This window comes from Lepidochelys kempii, chromosome 9, assembly GCF_965140285.1.
Source record: "Lepidochelys kempii isolate rLepKem1 chromosome 9, rLepKem1.hap1, whole genome shotgun sequence".
In the NCBI taxonomy this organism is placed as follows: Eukaryota; Metazoa; Chordata; order Testudines; family Cheloniidae; genus Lepidochelys; species Lepidochelys kempii.
In genome coordinates, this window is record NC_136388.1 from 20,009,168 (window position 1) to 20,030,703 (window position 21,536).

The 21,536-nt window shown below is 39.1% G+C and overlaps 1 long non-coding RNA gene across 3 annotated transcripts in view; it reads right to left on the reverse strand.

Moving 5' to 3' along the window:
- The window catches only part of LOC140916868 (uncharacterized), a 312,730-nt gene that overhangs the window by 185,294 nt on the left and 105,900 nt on the right, over positions 1-21,536 (reverse strand). For 2 of the 3 annotated variants that reach the window (XR_012160673.2, XR_012160674.1), the window contains exon 2: positions 20,500-20,642. The exons of the other annotated variant lie outside the window; for it this stretch is intronic. This is a non-coding gene — a long non-coding RNA (uncharacterized LOC140916868). The remainder of the gene's footprint in view (positions 1-20,499; positions 20,643-21,536) is intronic. 3 annotated transcript variants of the gene reach the window in all.

Below are 21,536 nucleotides of genomic sequence, written 5' to 3' on the forward strand. Positions count from 1 at the left end.
TGGCGGCTCATAGTCATCCTATGATCAACCATTACTCTAAGGTTCTTTTCCTCCTCCGTTACTTCTAATTGATGCGTCCCCAGCTTATAACTAAAATTCTTGTTATTAATCCCTAAATGCATAACCTTACACTTCTCACTATTAAATTTCATCCTAGTACTATTACTCCAGTTTACAAGGTCATCCAGATCCTCCTGTATGATATCCCGGTCCTTCTCTAAATTGGCAATACCTCCCAGCTTTGTATTATTTCAGATCAGTCTTTTATCTTAAAATGCTTAGTATGAAAACAACGAAAGTGATAATGAAATATTCAGAATCAGATTTTTTTGTAAGGAAGGTTCTATCATTTGTTTTTTACATACTTAGAGCTATAAAAGAAACTTACGAAGTATCATATCAACTCTTCCAATTGTTATTTGCTTCTAAAGGCATTGCTAACAGACCAAATGTCAGATTTTTAAAAAGGTATTTAGGGAGCTAATACCCACTGAAATCAATGGGAGTTAGGCACCTAAATACTGGAAAATATCTGGCCCCAACATCTTACTTGGGGTCAGAATCCACTCCCATTGAAATCAATAGAAGCTCTGCTGCTGATTTCAAAAAGAGCAGGATTTAACCCTTCAGTGCAAGATGCAAGTTTGCTCAAGTAAGGACTCTCAATAGGGAGCTCAGAATTTGTTTCCCCATGATGTTTGGTGTTAATAGCAGAGCGTGCACTAATATTTTGATAGTTTCAGTTATTTATGAATTGTGTGTATGCAGTACAGGTATTAAGGTCTAGGGTCAAAGCTTTAAATTATAGTTTCTTCTGTGCTGAACAGAACAAATAAAATCTCAAATGTTATACTGATAAAAATCTTCTGCTTCACTTACTAAGCATCCCATCTAAAATACATGCCTGGTTGGTATAATTCATGATCTAATCAGAGAAGTAACATGACACAAAAGCCTATTTCCTCTGTGACAAATATAAATTGCCTTGTGATTTTATAAAGTATAACTAAAATGGTTTACCAGAGAATAAATGACACAGTAGATTAATGCACTGTTTTCCTTCACTCTTGTGGAGTGAAATCAAGCAATACAATTTACCAGAAACCATTTAAACCAGAGGATACAGAAATCATCATCTAAAACAATGGAAATAATAAAACCTAATAATGCTCTTCAGAAAGTATATTCAATAAGCTGAGATAAAGGTTATTGGCACTTCACTGTAGAGATAAGGAGCTGTATCCTAATTTTGAAATTTCTAGACACTAGCTTTGGATTTTAAAAAGAAAAAAAACCCACATCAATATGTAACCAGCTTCTCAGTTCATCTGTCTCTAACCTTGAAGGTCATGACAATAAAATGTGGTGACTAGCTGGTTTTTTAAAATTTACCACTCTGCTTAGAGTTCATTAGTGCATTATCTTGAGTATTACAGCTGCCTGATGACAGACCAAACAACCTAAATTGCCTGTTAACTCATATAGACTTGATGCATTCTAAGGATGGCAGCAAATTAAATGAAAGATCAGTGACATTATAAAGTTTAACTTGATAAAACATCCACCCAAAGTTTTTATATTGTTCTGTATTTTCTTTTCTAGTCAGGAACTTCGGAAAATGCTGCACAATGAGAATATTTTGTTACTTGAAAATTATGGGGGGGGGGGGGAAGAGAGAGAGAGAGAGAGAGAGAGAGAGTGTGTATTGTAGTAATGCCTATGATTCCTAGTCATGGATCAGGATCCCATTGTACCCGGCATAAACATAGGACAAAAAAGACAGTCCCTGCCCTAGGCACCTTACAATTTAGGTATAAGACAGGAGATAACAGGTGGGGAGACAGACAGACACAGACAAGTACAAGGAAACAATGAGATAACATTGGTCAGGATGATAAGCAGTGGTCTCAGCATACCAAGCTGCTTAACGGTTGTCAGGTTTGTTGTAGGCATCAAGAATTCCAAGAGTTTTAATGAGGGGATTTGCAGGAGGGCTTTGAGATTAAACAACTTCATTTCTGTTTGGATGGATTCAAATTAAGAAGCCACACTTGAAAGCCACAAAACTAATAATACAATATAGAAATGGTTGGTGGAGGATGACTGTAGTTTATACATTTCTTCCGTGACTCTTTGCTAGTTTCTTTATGCTAGGGATAGTCCTGAAGAAAATTCTGAATCTGAACTATGGGGAATTATAGAGCTATACCCAAACTGGCCCTTCTTTTTCTAATGGGCACACCTGACCCCTGAACTTTAGGAAAGTTTGAATCAGATCCGAACTTTGAATTTTGCATTGTTTGTCCCTTTCTATTTTATATGGCAGCACAAGATGATGAAAATGTTGTTAGTTTGGATTTGTATTTTGACTCTGATTGCTGTGAGCGGTTTGCTCTGCAGGAGCTGAAACAAACAAGCTCCTCAAAGCTTACAAGCTTTCTGATTATTCCTCTGGTGTGATCACTTTCCATCAGAAGCCTGAATGTGCCCCCTGGGTATACAATGAAGAGAAAAGCTGAAGAAAACATTCATGTTTGCACCAGTGAAGCAAAGATAAATTTGAATTTTTACAAGAACAAGAGCCAACAGAGTCACCAAAATGAAGGTTATACTTAGAATGAGATCACTGCATCAAGGGTTTTTTCTGAATGTTATCTGTGTGTTCGGGGAAAATGTAGGAAAAGGATAAAACAAACATGAACTTGAACCAGTCAGTGCATTAGGTCCCAATCCTGAAAAGATTTATGTACATGCTACCTTAACTTTACTACCACGAGTAATCCAACTGATTTCAATGGCACTATGTTTAGAATGTAACAGCAGAAAGTGGGTTTAGCACGACCCCTCCTTCAGAACTTATATTTTGTTTTTAAGTACATATCTTCCAACAACTGGGATGAGAAAAGAACACCATTCTAGAGTCTGATTCTGTCATTTTGAAGGTATCTTTGTTATCAGGGCACTAGGTTTAATATTGCTTTTTCACCCATTATTCTAGTGTACAAACATATCTCGTATATTTGATCAGATCTGTGTTTCTGCCAAAATGGCCAGTGTTCATCCAAATATGTAGCCTAGTCATAGTTGTGTGTTTCTCTTTACTGTCAGTGTGCCTTACTGAGCATTCTAGGGACTGAACCTTAGTTATTTCCTCAGTGGAGAAAAAATGTGAACTAGGAATGAAGTTCATTTATGTTTATACTTGTCAACTGAGTGTAATTGCCCAGACCCAATGAGCTGATTAATGTTTTGTAATTCTCTTTTGTTCTGTAAATATATCAAGTATTAACTTATGCCCTACAAAATGTGATCACATGAGTCACCATGCATTTTAAAGAGGTGAGCGCCATGCAAGCATAATGCCACCTCTGGATTCCCCTACATCAAGGGACACCTCCAGCTACCTCTTTAGGAGAGCCTTCTGGTGGATTTGTGCTGCCTCAGGATCTAGTCCAAAGAAGTTTTAGAAGATGGAAGAATTCAGGTGAATCAAAATATTAGTGGAGTAGCTACTGACAATACATTATATCGGGGTGGCCAACCCGTGGCTCTGGAGCCACATACGGCTCTTCAGAAGTTAATATGCGACTCCTTGTACAGGCACCGACTCTGGGGCTGGAGCTACAGGCGCCAACTTTCCGATGTGCTGTGGGGTGCTCACTGCTCAACCCCTGTCTCTGCCATAGGCCCTGCCCCAACTCCACCCCCTCCTCTGAGCCTGCCATGCCCTTGCTCCTCCCGCCTTCCCCCACGAGCCTCCTGTACACCATGAAACAGCTGATCAGGAGGTGCAGGGAGGGAGTGGGAGGCACTGATTGGCCGGGCTTCCGGTGGATGGGAGATGCTGGGAGCGGAGCAGGGCAGGGCACGGGGAGGGAGGGAGGAAAGCTGCTGATGCATTACTGTGGCTCTTTGGCAATGCACATTGGTAAATTCTGGTTCCTTCTCAGGCTCAGGTTCACCATTCCTACATTATATGTTTCCAAAGGAGACATATTAGGTGCTGGTGATGTCCAAAAGTTCTATCCTCTAAAATGGTCTACAATTTCTGTACTTGTATGCTCTCCTTCCCTATATATTGAGTAATATTGGTAAAAAAAAAATGATGGACCAGCTGGACTGACATATTAATTCTAGTCCACAGTTTCACTGAGTACTAACTACAATTCCTAACTGACTTCCCAGTGGCTTTGAGGAAGCTGGGTTCCCACATACCAGGAGAGCACAAGAAGTGAAGGTTTCAGTGACATTCATCTACATGATGCTGGCTATAATTCCACAGTACTGGTTTTCAGGAACAGGTTACTGAGCTGCAGCTTTCAGAATGAAAAAGCAACAAGTATGTCATACAGAAATGCTGACAGACATTTAGTTCTGTGAGCTAAATCTGAATGAAAGAGATGAAGATTCCCTTTCAGAAGTCCCTAATCATTAGAAATTATCAGCATTTTCTGTATTTGAATTAAAATAACTAACCCACAAAAATGGTTGGTTTTTGACCAGCTTTACTAATAATTAATGGCATTACCAATTATTTTTTACTACATTCATTTCTAGAACACCCATCATGGAACAATCAGCACATCAGGATTCCACAAAAGGAACAACAAATAAAGGTAGAAGATGGTAAGCACCAGTTAGATAGTGCACAGACTCAAAGAGCCCATATCCTATGACAGAAGCCAAAACAGGATCGAGGTGAAGACTATTTCTTCCAGTTATGGCCAGCCCTGATCTAGCAAAGCACTTAAGCATATGCTTAACTTTAGGGAGTATTTAAATACACGCTTTACTGAGCTGAGGCCTTATGATGTTTCCTTTGAAGATTAGTCATTTCACTGCTCTTAGATTTTAACTTGGACGGTGCAGCTGGGACATTACCTGATATATTTAGGTTCTTAGAAAGTGTGACTTCTATGTGTACTTTACAAATGTTTATGGTTCTACACAGAAAGGAAAAGGGCTATGCTTTCTAGCTGATACTGCTTATATTTGACTGTATTTATATTTATCCCTTTAACCAATTTCTTCCTTGTTGATTATAATAATTTTAGATTGATACACGTTTTAGCTTTTCTTGAGGTTGTCTGATTAAAAACCAGCTGTGAGGGGAAAGCAACCTGTATTTACAGGGGAGTTTAATTGCAAGCTTTATGGAACAAGGATCTGTAGGAGAACTCACCTGCCACTTAAAAGGGCAAAGGGAAACAACCAACACAGAACAACATTTCCCTCAAAAGTATAGAATTATCTCTCCTTATAATTGAAGGTAGGGCCAATTCGTTCCCACTGTAATTTGATGCATCCATTGATTTCAATGGTGCTACGAGAATTTACACTACCAGTGAATTTAGCCCGTAAGCTCTTAATACATTTCACTGCTGAGATACATGATACTTTACAAAACATGCAGAACAAAAACATTTCCTACGATCAGAGAAGTAATATTTAACTCTGTTACTGTAAGGTATATTTAGCCATAAACTTACTCTAACATGCTGTCTTTTAAGTGGGTAGGTAGATATCCACTCCTTCCACACTGCATTGTTGCAGAAAAGTTACCTAACGATACTACTTTATGCTTAACATAATCAAATTAATTAATGATAACTCAAATAGGAGAAATATGGCTTCTTTTGGATTCATTTTTATCAGTGTTGTCTTGCTTATAAATATAAATTTGTCATTGGCTTTAATCAGACCTCACTAGACTCTCAGACCAGGCAAACTGTTTTTTTTCCCTTGGGGGCAGAGAATGGGGAGAATTGATTTTATTACCCCCCAAAAAAATTGCAAAAGGGGGGAAAGGCAGATGGTTTAATTTCCCCCCACTTTTCTCCTCTGGCATTGTGAACAAAAAAATATCAGGCTAGAGCACAAAGTTTATTTATATCACTTCTTCTAAATCCACACTACTCACCTAACTCCTCATGGGAAGAAGCCATCCTGACTTTACAGGATCTCTGGCACATCCCACAAGCATTATTAATTTTGAGGAAAAGCCATATAGAATCAGGAATCACATTATAACAGGGGCATAAATTACTATTCAGGCACATCCTGGCACTGGGGATTGTGAGGAGCATAACCTTCCCTGGCGAGTTGGGGCATATAGCCCAAGGCTTCAAGGAAAGGGTCATTTGGCATTTGGGGGCAAAGGGAGAGTTCCAGGAGGCTGCAGTACACACCTGTTTATGTCATGGCTGCATATCACATATTGACTCAGGAAAAGTAGGTAGGAGAAAGGAAGGCTGAGGGTCAGAGGAGGCACCCTTTACCCTTCTAACAGGGCTCATGAGTCTCAGAGGACCTTCCTCAACCTCACTAAGCTTCAGATCATGCAGAGGTGATGGTCTACTGATGAAGCCATCCAGGGTTTCTGTAATGAGCTGCTGGGGGAAATAGATTGAATCAAAGATGCCATGCCCTCTCCATTCCACTCAGGGTCACTTCTGCACTTGACATCCTTGCCACTGGATCTTTTCAGTAGACCCTCAAGGTAATGTTTATCATCAGCCAGTCCCCCTTGTGCCTGCAGGATTCTAAATTCTGTGATCTGTAGAATTATAGATCCCCTAGTGATAGACAGAGCTATCAATACTAAAGCAAGCAGAAATTCCCATCTGTACTGGACTTGTGAACTGCAACTTTCTTTCTCTGAATGGACCAGGGCAGAGAGTGAATCATCATTTTGTCACCGTATTCATACAATATGTCTGTGATGGCATGCTATCTTAAAACATCCCATGATTCCTATGTCCTGCCACTGGACTCAGCAGTATGCAACCAATTCATCACCTGAACCCACAGCATCTGCTTGTGTTGGTTCCTAGGTGTTGGGTAGATGGGTTCCTCTTGCCTCCTTCATCCTTTGTCATCTTCCCATCTCCTGCACTTGCCCAAATCTGTGGGTTTGACCACTATCCAGGGGTATCTAAAGACAGTTTTCTACACTGTTCAGCACTAGACATTCAGCCCTGAACACCCAGCACATTTTCATGAGTGCTTTTAAAAATCACATTGAGTGCTCAAGTAACCTGGGGATAGCCAAACACAAGCTTAGAAAATCCCCTAGGTGCCCACTTGAATTTCTAGATGAGGGCCCAAATGCCTATTTGCATATCCCCATGCTTTTGAAAATGTTGGTCTTGTATAGAAACCATCTTTTAGCTCTCTCACATTCCTCTCCTGCTCATGCATGCACAAGAAAAGACTACACTCCACCCACGAGACAACACTCACAGTAGATTGAAGATATGGTCATCATGCACCACCTATATTCAGCTTTGAAAATTCTCTGAGTTCTCTGAGTACACCACAATGAACACCCAAATCCTTCCCTGAGAACACAGAGGAAGCTCTTTGATAATTATTCTATATAGGTACATTTGCAGGAAATAAAGACTCCCTCAGACCTTACATGCTGAACTCAAGGATGCTCTATTTTTGTACAAAGCTTTGCATAAAAGTAGCCCTGCCCTCCCCTTCTTCACTATATCCTAAATTCTACTCTCATCTGCCTGTGTCACTCCTATTTAAATTAAGAGACCTCCTCGTATGCAAATAAGGACATAATTTGGCCCTTGATTTATCTTCTCACATTACTGTGTTGAGAGGAGTGTTTTTAAATCATAAACAGTAGCATAGAACTAAAAGGTAAAAAGAAGAAAACGTTCAGTACCTGACTTACATTACCAATTGATTTAACACGCATCAGATACGACATTTCTGGACTGCAGAACTGCTCACAGACATTCACATCACATACAGAATGCATTGATTTGCAGCCCTCATCATCATTTCCTATCACAAGAATGAAACACTTCAAGTAAAAAACTCAAGGCTCAGCAATTGACCATGCTTTAGTCAACATGCTGCTGAGATCTGTTCAGAAAGTCAGGTTTCTGTAGTGCTTTGCAAAAGGATGGCTATTTTCAAAGGCAAGGGGAGCAAAGCCATTTCAATTATATTTGAAAATGTGTAAAGATTTAGAGGAAAAATTTAAGTCAATTGGGCTAGGCCAGTTCACACCACTGGAGGAAAGTTTCCCATCCTACACAGTGGTCATCAGTGCTACCATAGCAAAATTACTGCACATGCGTTGATTGAAAGATAAGATGCTGCTAGATATTGTGAGTATGACAGGTGTTTTTTGCTCTTTGGTAAGGGCAGTATTGCACATGGAGAAGATGTACAGTAATATTGGCTGAAAATGGCTTGTTGAGTATTTTATTTACTTGAAGCAAAGATTACATGTTTATTGGTGCCTTCCTACCTCTTTTCAGGGCTCCTCAGCTTCTGTCCCCTTTGTTTGCTAGGGCATTCAGAAGACTCATCTGTTCCCCAGCTTCTCCTCCTTCTGCTGGACCCACTACTCTTCCCTTCCCTGCCCCCACTCTTAAAGGGGTAGAGACTCAGGGGCTGCACTGCTCGTTATTTCCCCCCACCCTCCTGTGGAAAACCAGCAGGCTCTAGGGACTGTTCTACTCCCTCAGATCCCTCTTCTTCCATCCATTACCCTTCCCCAAGTTTCTCTCGTACATTATGACAAAAACCATGAAAAGAAGAAACAAGGTCACTTCTTTTCTCTTAATTATTTTTAGTGTTTGTTAAGAAGTAAAGTTGACTTTAGGATGAATAAGTAACAAATTACTGAGTAATTAACTACCTTTACTTACATTTATTATTTTAGGTAAAAGGAACATTTGTAACAGAGTAAAGAAACAATTTTTCAACTTGAGAAATAACAGCACCTTCCTTGCTTTAAAATATCTTTGATTGATATTTTAAATGCACAGCTGTTAATGTTAAAGATCACTCCAAATAAAATGTCCATTAGTGTGAAACCATTTCTGTACCTACTATCGGAGGCCCTAGTCCAGCAGGGTACTCAAACAGGTAGCCTAGTTTAAGCAGGAGTAAATCCTCTAATTTCAGTGGACTACTCACATGCTTAAAGTTGGGCACATGCTTAAGTAGCTTGTTGAATCAGGGCTTTGTAGTGTATGCTGGACATCTGCAATGAGTTCTATCGGGTTTTCTTTCTTTGAAGAGACATTTTGAAGAGAAGGTGATAAGAAATCTTTCAGTGCTACCTCAACTTTTTATTGAGCTGAAGAGGTTATTGAACATGCTTGAGATGTCAGGCAAAAGTATTTTCCTTTTGATAGTGGTAGAGTTACCCCATTGGACTGGTTTAACTAACTTAAAAATGGATCATTTCCCCAACTGAATACATTGTATTTGTTCTGATTTGACAGACTCCGTGTGGGAAGGAGATAAAGAGATTTTGATCTAAAGGATTTGTCTCTATAGCTCCCGTGCAAGAAAAAACAACTGCAAAAGAAAATTCAAGAGATCACTCCATGTGATTTTCTGGGTGACTTTGAGATGATCAAATTAGTTCTCTCACCTGACAAAAGAATAATTATTAAATTATGTAATGGACATGGTTTAAGCTGATGAAGTAAGCCAGCATGGTCATGAATAGCTGGAGCTCTCCTTCCCCTATCCCAATTATTTATTCTTAAAACAAGTTTTCCAAAAACAAGAACTTAGATTAGTTTAAAAAAAAACAAAAAAAAAAAACTAAAAGCCAAGAGGTATTGTTCTAACCAAGCAAAGCCTGTGCCTGATTAACTGCCATGAAGATCTGTGCTCCTTAGCATTCAGTCCTTCACTGTGATAAAAGCAGCTGAAAAACTTGCACAGAGCCAAAGCTCTTGTATTGAGAGTGTTTGCTGTGCCTTTTTAGAAAGTCTTTCACTTAGTTAAGTGAAATGTATACATTACTCAACAATATTATTTTTAGTTTTTTACAGTAGCACTATGTGGTAAGGGCTTTCCAAATACTGAGGAAGGATGGTCCTTGCTGTGAGGAGCTCGGTAAGAACAGATGGAGAAGCAGACAGCCTGAACCTCTATGTACTCATTGATCTGAGCACTATGGAATGAGAGTGGTGAGGAATTTAGCAAGAATGGCTAGATTAGGATTGAGGGGTTATGCAGACTCATGCAATACTGCTTTGAGGGTGACCAACTCTAGGCATCCAAGTTTGGAAACATTGGTTTTAGCATCTCATTGCCCTTGGTCAGGAGCCATTACTTATTACCTTAACCACCCCAAACCTCTCCACCTGTATGTGATCAGGCTGCAGGAGAGTTCAGCATGCATTTTAACTCTGCTGCAGGATTCAGAGTAGAGCTGCTTCATTCTGTTATATGGACCTGAATTATTCTGATTGTTTTTAAAAGATGTGTTGTATGAGGAATCATCAGTATGAATGTTGTGAATACAGTGAATTGGATTTATCACATTAAATTTGATTTAAACTTTATCTTTTCAGCTATATAACGTAATAAATGTTGCCCCAGATATCCAAATGTCACTGGAGATTAAGTGAATTTGGGTTAAAGGGAATTGTAATGGAATTAATTGATGTCAGAGGACATAATCCTGTGTTGGATAGCCATTTCAGATAGCAGAGTTGAGTAATCAAGGTAAGAATAGATCATACAATGGTCCCATGTGCATAACTCGTATTGAAATCAAAACGAATTTAAGGTACAGAAGGACTATAGGAATGATGCCTTTGAATGTAATTTCTTTAAATAATGTTGTTAAGCTGTTTATGTGTGGCTAACTTTCCCCCCTTTTTTTTGGGAGGGGGGAGGCTTTTGTGATGGTCACCATCGTTATTAAAGTTTGTTATCCTATAGTTTACCTTATCAAAATAATGTTTTCTATTGTATATTTGTTGTAGATAGAAGAATGTACTCTTTTTCCTTCACAGTTGCAAAGAATAGGAAACAGCCTGTAGAAAATGAATAAAGCATTGTTTCGGATACAAACCATTTGAGAATAGTTTAAGTTTTGGGCTCTTTTAAAACTTATATCAGCTCTCTAATTGTTATATTGCCCTTGGACTGAAGAACAATATAGATCAAGACATTTTCAAAAGTTCCATCTGTAGTACTAATGACATAATAAAACAATATACAACTGAACAGGGGAAAGCAATGCATTTGTACATTCACTGAACTCAAATGGAAAAAAATCCCATTGAATTAAGAATAGAATATTCTTGGTTTATTTAACTCTCAAGAGGAGACTGCTGGTGCCAGATCATTGGACAATTTATTTTCTGCTCATGACATCAGCTTTGGGAATGAGAGCAGAGGTCAAAAACTAAGAATCATTCTGGATGGCAGTCAAAACAGCACTTGTTATTGACTGAAATACACTATACAAAAACCACAGTAAAGAAAGATGGCTAATGTAACTGCACTACATTACTAATTTGGACCATCTTTTCCACATGCCAAACATTTATTGTGTTGTACTCTTATTTGGACAGTGGAAATAGGTGGTGTAAGCTATCGGATTGTATCTAGTAAATTAGAAAACTACAATGGGCTTGGGAATCCAGTCTGTCTGTGACTTCCTAATAATCTGTAAATCAGGTTGTCAGATGCCCATAGGCGAGGGGGCTTTCTGTAATTTGATACTGAAGGTCATATCAGTACTTCCATTAGAAGCACCATTTATTCACTTGTTTACAGTTCAGTCATTCCTGTGAAATAAATCTGACAAAGTCTCATCCTATTAAATTTTTTAAAGGTATCTATTGATTTTAAAATTAAATCTCACCAATATAAAACAAATACTTTTTTGATTGAGGTCCCAATCCTGGAAACATGCACCCACTTGTTGAATTTTATGCACATGAATAATCTCTGACTCCAATGGTACACTATTCAAGGACATAAAGTTAGGCACATAGTAAGTGTTTTCAGGACTGGGGCCTTTGGAAACAATCTTGAAATCAGATCAGTAGCACAGACCTAGAGCCCCACTGATTTCCATTGATGCAGCTGTTAGTTTGTTTAGTCAGTTCTCCTGTAACTCATCTTATTCCCTTTTTATTAAGAGATAAGGAGATTTACAGACAAAATTAATATACAAATTATGTGAAGATAGAATTTACTAATCCCCTGCATAGAGACATGTCCACTCTCAGTTTTCCCTTGCTCTTGTGGTAGCTTGTGATCTTTTGTGCTTTGGCCCTCCAGCCACACTAAGACATCCTCTTCTTCTATTGTAACATGACTCCCAACACAAAGCAAAATACGTCCGAGGGCTCCCTGGGCCACAACCTTCATCTTATAAATCCAACTTCAACCAACTGTATTACAGATTAAATAGTTCCTTGGCTCTTCAAATTCCTTTATCTCTGGGTCACAGAGGTGTTCTCACCATCCTCTAGGTGGTATCATGAGGGCTCATACCGTCAGCCTTCTACAGGTCCTGCTATTTTAAAGTACAGAGAGAGCCACTGCTTAGAATTATTGTCTCTATTCAGGCCATCTTGCCAGCCATTTCCCAGCACTTTTCCAAACCACTGTTCTTCTCCAGGCCTCTTCCTTGGGCCTCTGTGGAGAGCCCTAAACCAAGGTCTTGCTAGAACCTGATATATCTCTTAAGAGAAGGCTGCCTCTTTTGGATCAGACCTGCTTTCAGCATGTGGTCACACAACCCCTCCCAGTCATGTGCTCACTCTATAGATTACAATACCAGAACCCTTGGCCGTTAGGGGGTTTGCCCATGGTTGCTCAAAAGACTACCCTGTTACATTATACAAGCTGACAAAGATGAAACAAACTGGGAAACTGTGCAACTGTGCACCTGATAGAGATGCAGAAATAAATCCTCAGAAAAATGGCACTTATTGGTGGAAGAGTCAGCTCGTTTCTCTGGATGCTAGAGATCATAGCATTGGGGCAAACATGACAAGAGGAGGATCCATTGAACAGGAGTTCTGCCCCTTTTCTCAATCATAGATGATTTTCCTCAGGTTCACTGGACTGTGTATTTGGATGCTTGCCCTCTTCGACATAATATCTATCCTTGTTAAGCCTCATGTTGATTCCCCACCATTAGCTTCTCGTGACCCCTTTACTGAGTGAACAAGCATAATCGTAAAAAATTCAGGGCAATGGCCAGCAAGGAGACACTGACAAATGGTTGGGGGACTGAGCATGAGACTTTCTGGGCCTCAGTATAGGTGAGGTACCCTTTCATAAGTAACCCAGGATCTATTTGGAGCTCAGAACACTATACCACTGTCTGATTTATGCCAATGGAACTCCTCCTATTTGTTGTTATGGCATATGCTAACCCCACTACTCCCCACAGAGAAAGTGCTGTAGCTCAGAATCAGATTCCTGACATCGATGCAGGTTTCCCACAGTGGGAAGAATTTGGAAAACAGGTGACAAATTAGAGTACCTATTGCACATATTGGTGTAGGTGGGCCTAAGCGGCCCAAACCTAAAGTTCCATCCCCTCAAATGTTCGGGAGGAATGACTGAGCCCAGTAGGCAAATGATTGTGGGGGAGGGGCAAAAATGAGAAAATTAGGAGAGGAGCAAAGGTCATAGGGCCAAGATGAGGGATCCTGGGGTGGGTGGGATGGCACAGAGGCCATAGAGTATCATGGGCTTAACAAATGTCTGTTAGTGTTGACAGTGTTGAGAGCTGCCAGAGGAAGCCATTTGCTGTGTACAACAAATTATATTCATCCTACAGAACCAATAAACTCATAAACCATGCTACATATTCTTGAGCATCATGTACCAGCAACACCTTACCTATTAGTTAGTTATTTGCAAATACACAGATATAGAACACTCCTGTAAGAGGTAGCACCAGCTTTCTCATACTCTATGTACCTTGATTATTTTCCTCTTTCCTCTTATATTGCATCTGTGTACAAATACATAACTATTTGTGCATCTACCAGTTGATGCTTTTAAAAAAAAATGCATATGAGTAGCCAAGCTGTCATGTGCATCTCTACAGTATTATGCTTTAACAAATCCTGTGTGATGGAGGAAAAGTATGGTAAGGAAATGGAGTTAATTCTCAAGCTTGCAAGAGGTTACTAGTTGCAGGCCCATCATTGCACTTAAGCCAATGTTCACTGTAGTTTGACAAATTTAATCTGATTCTCTCCGACCATCCAGTGTGGTTTGTAAGCTGTTGATGATAATGGAGGTTAACTGTGTTCTATGGCCTGTGATGAAAATAGCCCAACTCTGTATGACAGACTTCTGGTTTCCATGCCTTATTAATCCATTTGAGGCTCCTGTTTTGAAAGGGCAAGGAACTGTGCCATCATACAACAAGTCTAGTGCTCTGGAAAAAAGTGCATACTTATATATCCTTCGGGAGCTACTCAGCAGTGTTGATCCTGCAAGATTTCCTCCAAGATATATATTTTAATGGGAAGCTGTTTACATTTAAATGTATTGAACTCCTCCTTGAACCTTGAAGGGTATATAAGATTATGCTAATGTGACTTGCCAAGAAAATGTATTAGAAATACCTCAAGCCAACACAATTCAACCTCTGGATTAAAAAAAAAAGTGCATCTCATATTTCCCCAAGTCATTAGTAAGATTGCCAAATCTAAAGGTTTGATATAAACAAAATGATAAATATCTTCTAGTTCAATAAATCTTGATATACTTTTTAACAGAATGAAATATAGTGGTTACATACTGTGTTTTTTCTTTGAGATAATTAACCTTATGTTTGCTGGGTAAATGGAAAATCATTCTTGCACTGTTTGAAAGAATAATCAACACGAAAGGTTTGAGTACCATTGCCCACAAAAGTTTTTTCCAAACTCAGAGACTATAGTTTTTTGCTACTAGCCCATCTATTTAGACTTATCTTAAATTCTCTTCTATCTAAAGAGAGATCCATTTTTTTTGTTGACCATTGACATCACTATCTATCATATTGCTGACATTCTTTGTCATCTACATTTTAGAAGCTAGGCAAATGTAAATTAAAGTAAAATCCAAACCATTCTTGAACCCCTGCTGAGCAATAATATTAGAGCCCTGGGCTTCATAGATTTGAGAGGTCCAGAGAAGTCCCCTTATTAAATCATTTAACCTTGAAAAATACTTTAAGTAACTTGTCCCCACTAGGGTAAAGTTGAAAGATACAAATTTAAAGCTTAGTAGGGAATAAGGAAAGAGGACTCATGAAAGTTGAAGACTTCAGTGAGTGCAACCTTTCCCCTTAAGAAAGGAAGAGTAAAGATAAGGCCAGATTCTGCAAACATTTAAGTAGGTGCTTAACTTTATTAACATGTATGATTCCATTAATTTCAATGAGACCATTGATGTGGGTAAATTTAAGCATGTATTTGTTTTCTGGATTGGGGCCTAAATGTGGTAGTTTATTAGAATATAATCAACTATAAAATAATAGTTAAGAGAGATGCATGAGGGTGAAATTTGTCCTATTGTGCTCATTTATAAATGATTGTTGATATTACAGCATTCTTCAATATTGTATTATTAATTCAATAGTTCTGTAGTAGATGATGTAGATGTGCTGGAGGGTTTTTGGTGGTTTTCTTCTGTTTTGTGTGTTTTGTTTCTGTGGGTTTTCTTAGATGGAAATGACAGCCCTTATGGGAAAGTTCTATAGAATTTAATAAGGGTTAAATAGAAATTCAGTAGATTTTCTGTGGATACAATTCTAAAACTGTATAAGATGCGGTAGACACTGATATTCTTTTTTATATATTGTTAACCTTCCTATATAATTCTACAGCCAGGAATATGATTTTCTATTTAATTTGATGATACGCTTAATACTACATGACCTTTCTGGCCAATCACATCACAGTGCCACAGCTCAAATTTTGAATATTCACAGTTAATGCTCAGTGTAAAACAATGTTAAAAAGATATTCATTTATTACATTTGAATAATTAATAATATCCAGGAAACCCAAATCTGCTTGTAGATATTCCACATGCACAGAAAGAGGCTAAATCTGACAAATTATGTCTTGTGCATTATCCCTAACCTCTAATGACACACCTTTAATTCTATCTAGGATTTAGTCTTCTTACTTCCCATTGGCCCAACATACAGTACAATATGTTGCTAAGCAGAAAACCAAATTTGAGAACCTTACCTTGGAATGATCTCCATTAATCAGTTCTCCCCTAAGAGCATCACACCAATGATGCTTTCAACACCTGGGCAAAACAAAGCATGTGAATGCCATTCACATATCCTTTTGGTTTACCCACCTACACTCACATAGGTGAGAGCAAAAGTTCTGGTTGCTACTTTGAGGGAATTTATAACTGGATTATATATGTGGAAGGGTAACTGAAATGAAAGGTTAGTGAAAGCCTTTATGACATCCTCTCATGTGGGCCAATATCTTCCTGAGACACTCTATTTGTTGAGATGTAGACACATAGAGCACATACTTTGATCAGGGCCAATGGAAAGACAATCACCCATGCTTTGATCAAGGGGATCTCTCCAGAATATTTTCTCTAAACAAACATCTTTTAAACCAAAAAATTAAACAACAAACAAAAAGCACTTTCCATCAGTGAGACTTCAAACAAACACTCAAGACAGTCATACAATTCCTGTAAAAAAGAAACAACCTGTGGTCACTGTGACTTTAACTTTTAAGTTAACCCTTGCACACAATTAATTTGCAGCCTGAGAGAGCTCACTTTGGAGAAAACTTCTTTTAATGGAATGAGAATGGTCTGCCTTTTAAAAAAACAAACAAACAACACAACAATGTTGCATATATACAAATACAGACACTATTGTGACAAACTTCCTCCTCTACCTTGGTGGGTCTTGTGCTTATTGGCGGATTTGCTCACCTTGGAGCTTCTCAGCAGCCCTCAGTTTGGCCTTTTTCATGAGCCCACAGTCCAGGTCAACTCCTCCTGTGTCTGACCAGGAGTTGGGAGGTTTGGGGGGAACCCAGGCCAGCCCTATACTCCGGGTTCCAGCCCAGGGCCCTGTGGAATGCAGCTGTTTAGAATGCTCCTGGAACAGCTGTGCAACAACTCCTCCTCCCTGGGCTACTTCCCCATGGCCTCCTCCCAACACCTTCTTTATCCTCACCATAGGACCTTCCTCCTGATGTCTGATAACACTTGTACACCTCAGTCCTCCAACAGTATGCGTTCTCACTCTCAGTTTCTAGCACCTCTTGCTCCCAGCTCCTTACACGCACACCACAAATTGAAGTGAGCTCCTTTTTAAACCCAGGTGCCCTGATTAGCCTGCCTTAATTGATTCTAGCAGCTTCTTGATTGGCTGCAGGTGTTCTAATCAGCCTGTCTGTCTTAATTGTCTCCAGAAGGTTCCTGATTGTTCTGGAACCTTCCCTATTACCTAACCCAGGGAAAAGGGACCTACTTAACCTGGGGCTAATATATCTGCCTTCTATTACTCTCCTATAGCCATCTGGCCTGACCCTGTCACACTATATAATTTAATGATGTCAGGAAGTCTCACTATAGGAACTTCAAAGGGGTGATAAATCCCCATACAGAGGTCTTATAATAACTTTTGTTATTGTTTCTGAAACAATCTATATTTTCTTAGTGTTTTAAAGGAATATACTATTATAGTGAATAGGGATTCTCTGTCAAACAGCAATTTTCAAAAATGCCATTACTGTAGCTGGATTCTATGTTAATTATATGTTAACAATGTAACAGTTAAAACAATTATTGGAGTCACTGCCAGACAAGTGAAAACAACATTTAAAGTGGGAACTGGCATTGAGACTGAACTTATAAATATTCCATGTAATTGGTACAAGTCATCTTTTGTGACCATTAACCTCTGATTTTCAAATTAGTTCCAGATGGGTGCAGACATACAATTATATGGAGAAAATGCTAATGGAAAATGTCTAAATATAATTTAAAGTGGAGCTTTTACAATCTCAACAATGTACAGACTTCCATGATTTACTCATATTTTCTATACATCTGCCATTCAGTGTGTTTGATTATTCCACAAGGGGAAGCTGCAGAAATAAATCATACTCACTCACCTGTTATTGATGCATTCCACTCATGCAGTATACCATTATTGTGTCAGAAATCCATGCGAACTCTTAGAAACTAATTAGAGATAACAGGGGTTATTAGCCATGTAGCATTTAACCACTGTTTCTTTATTAAAATATCTTCTTTTCCCCTTTTCCAGGTCATTGCTCCAGCGAACTGTGAGAACTTATTTTAGCATTCAGATCTCAGAGATATATCATTTAATCATCTAAACAGAAGTTTTCCCTTAAAAAGGAGTATCCACTCTCTTACACATGAAATAATATAAGCATGGACTTTTATACCCTAAGTAGGAATCAAACAGCAAACTCTGTACTGTATCAAAAAAGTGACCTCCTTCCATTTTACTAAGTTTTGTACATAACATATTGTAAAACTGTAAGAGACTAGTAATCTTGTTTGGTTTGTGCGGAAATAAAATAGGTCATGTACATCACACTGTTTTCAGGGTTTCAGAATGCAAAAATAGGTCAGGTGACACCAAAGCATGGTACACAACAGTCACATGACACCGCAAAATAATTTTTAATAAATGTTATAGAACCAGTATTCAAAAGAGAGAAATTAAGAGTTATAAAATGTTAGTGTGTGTTTGCTGAAATGCAAAGATGTATACACTTTTGTAAACTGTTTATGATCAGTCCTATTAATCCATTTTTATTGGGACATTGTAAGTTTAGTGCATTTTAAACAAACATGTCACCAGCAACACTAAAATATTTAAGCTGAAAGAATTTTTAAAATCCAGCTGCCTTTTGACTCTTTATGGCCTGAAATAAGTGGTTGTGGTGGGAACTAATATTAATCTGGGAGCAATAACTTTGGTAAGGCAGTTCTTAAGTGCTGCCCTCTGCAACATGGCTTGATTTTTATTTATTTGTTTTTTTATTTATTTTGCTAGGTCTGTGAACCCTTGTGATGCCCCCACTTTGAGCACGCTATCTCTCAAGCTTGGACATAAAGATCATTTAAGCCAGTTCCACATTTAGGTTATATAAGGTACAATGTTTAGATAGCAAAATTCTTAAAACCAACTTTCTGTTGGATTGTCTTTTAGTGCATGAAAACATGTCAAAGGTCTGAGAGTTTGTAAAAGGTTGTTTTTACAAAAATGTACACTTGAGGCCAAATTCAGCTGACAATGTCTCTTTAAAATCAAAGAAAAGTTGAATAAGATAAATTGTCCTTACCTATAGTATAAAAAAATTAATAAGCCAAAAATAATGCCATTACAATAATGTTGCAATTCATACACATATGTCACTTGGGATCAAACATGCTTCTATATGATATAAACAATAGATGGTGATAGGGTCTTGTTGCACTAAAGAATATATCAATCTGTGTATCCCTGCTATGGACTTTAGTCCAGCTATGGACTGGATCTTGAGAGGTGCTCACCCTCAGCTGACCAGCACCTTAGATCAGAGGTTCTCAAACTGAGGGTCGTGACCCCTCGGGGTCGCAAGGTTATAACATGGGGGTGTTGCGAGCGGTCAGCCTCTACCCCAAACCCTGCCCCTCCTCCAGCATTTATAATAGTGTTAAATGTAAAAAAAAAGTTTTTAATTTATAAAGGGGGGATATCTTAATAAAGTTTGATATCTTTAGCAATCAAGATTGCCGTATATTGACACAGGAGAACTCTACTCCCACGCACAGCATTGAGGGGAGCAAATGAATAGTAACTGCATACAAATCAAGCCCTGGGGACAGCACAGACAGGAAAGGCAGACATGTGGTTTACTTCTCACACAGCATAGCTGCTAGCTCTTCCACACCAGCTTTGTGCCTTCCACAGTGTGTGCAGAAAAACAGAAATAGCCAGCCAGAATAGAGGGTCAGGAAGCAGGCACTGTATGTGACATGATCCCATATCCCCAAGTCATGTGGCTGTCTTACTGCTTTCTATGGTAGCTTAAGATGTTAGAGTTAGCATTACTACGTACTCCCTGTTGTGTTTGGGGCAAGCCTTTGATGGGTTTGACAGAGTAGGAAGACAAGACAACAGGAATATGGTTTAACTAGGCCTCAGCTTTATTACTAACACATCTGGGAACTATCCAGTAATAACTCATCCAGAGCGGTTCATCCTTCCTTTATACTCTTTAACACCTGGAGCAAAACTACTGCTAGCCCCCCAACCCTGCTAACCAGGTCCCAGCACCAATCCTGGGACCCCACTACCCTCCCTCATTTGACCATTAAGGGGGTAGGGGAGAGGGAGTTGTCTCCTAACTGTACCAGCCATTAGGAGTCCCAACCCATTCCCCAATCTTTAGGAAATGTCTTCTCCTAATCTGCTTCCAATTCTGGTTTATCAGGGAACCAGTGCCTCTATTAAATGAGTACCTTCACTGGGCACCTGCCACTAGGAGGCACCAGCAATTTACTTGGTTGACTTCCCCACGCCAGTACGGGATTCCCAGATTGTTACTCATCCCTTCTTTAATAGTATCCACAGTCAGATCCACTCGTTAGTTGGAGAGTCTGCTGCCTCTTCCTGGAATAACTCTAGCAGTGGATATGTAATTTCATGATAAGCAGTCAGCCACCTTTTCCACTCACATAGTTTAGATTTACCCCTCTCGCATGGCCTTGTCTATTCACAAAGGCTCTGTGTATGCAGCTTCTCAAACCAGGTTACAATTACCCCCGGGAAAAGGACCTGACTCCAGCCACTCCAACTCCTTTGACCCATTCATTTGAGCCTGAAAAAAGAGATAAACAGGAAGAATTTAGGACATAGCCACTGAACTGTCCTCCCCAACAGAGGCCTCTTTTATTCATTTGGGTGGCACCATTGATGGGAATAACCCACTGAGCTCCTACTCCAAGATGTGACATGGATATAACCACTCCAGTCTGGAACAAATAGGATCCCAGTTCACCAGGGGAACTTCAAGAATAGGCACTCACTGAGATTACCATGAACTGAAATTTCATTTTCTGAAGTAACTCTCTTCCCTGGGTGGGGGGGGGGGGGGGGGAGAGGAAGAGTGCCCTAGCACCAGCAGCCTCCAGACTAGGCAAGTCTGTATTGCTTTGACTGGGTACATCTCAGCCTCCCCACACTCTTGTAGTACTATGACTTACCTCACCATCCTACAACTGGTTTGTTGACTGTCTGAGAGTCAGGGTGTTAGATCTCTCCATTCACATTGCAGATCCCTAAACTCCAAAGCCACATCTAACTCTTCCTTTGCTGACACTTTATTACCCCTTAGAGAGACCAATAGTGTCACTAAAAAGTAATACCTAGTATCCACATGGAAAGTATGCTGCTCAGTAAATAAGCCAGTGCAGGAGGGGGACAGTTTAGAGATGTACATTATTCACTTGTATGTATCAGAGCCATTAGTTGAGAACAGAGTGTGGGGAAACATTTAAATATTTTTTGTTATTCGGATTGTTTAAATACAAATATTTCTCTCATTTTCATGAGATTTTACAGCCTTCTCCATGATAAAGCTAAATACATATAATTATGATATTTCTTACAATTGATTTTACTTTTTTAAGCTGTGACAAATAGGCCAGCCTACAACCTACTTCAAATGAGTGTACAAGTGCACTTGGTATACATTATGTTGACTAGCCTGTAA